Source organism: Pterocles gutturalis, unplaced genomic scaffold, assembly GCF_000699245.1.
Source record: "Pterocles gutturalis isolate BGI_N339 unplaced genomic scaffold, ASM69924v1 scaffold4770, whole genome shotgun sequence".
In the NCBI taxonomy this organism is placed as follows: Eukaryota; Metazoa; Chordata; class Aves; order Pterocliformes; family Pteroclidae; genus Pterocles; species Pterocles gutturalis.
In genome coordinates this window covers 1,346-1,562 of record NW_010143165.1, presented here as the reverse complement: position 1 = coordinate 1,562, position 217 = coordinate 1,346, and the positions used below count along the sequence as shown (strand labels likewise).

Sequence of the window (217 nt, the reverse complement as noted above, 5' to 3'; positions counted from 1 at the left end):
AGGCTGCGAGACCTAGCGTGACAACATGGAAATTCTTGGCTTCCCAGCCGAGGAGAAGAGCCAGGAGTATATAAAAAGCACCAGACAAAAATATCTGTTGTGGAAACAGCTTTTCTAATCAGTTTGTCTTAATGAAGCGTTTTAGTTTCCAGTAATAGAGTCGCCGGGAGGGAAAGGGAGCCTCCGGGCAGCCTTCTGCAAACAAGGGGAGAAAAAT

General features: G+C 46.5%; 1 protein-coding gene across 1 annotated transcript in view; it reads right to left on the bottom strand.

Moving 5' to 3' along the window:
• Positions 1-217, bottom strand: part of LOC104469879 (E3 ubiquitin-protein ligase RNF115-like) — a gene marked incomplete at its 5' end in the record, with an annotated part of 1,344 nt that overhangs the window by 653 nt on the left and 474 nt on the right. The window lies entirely within an intron of this gene.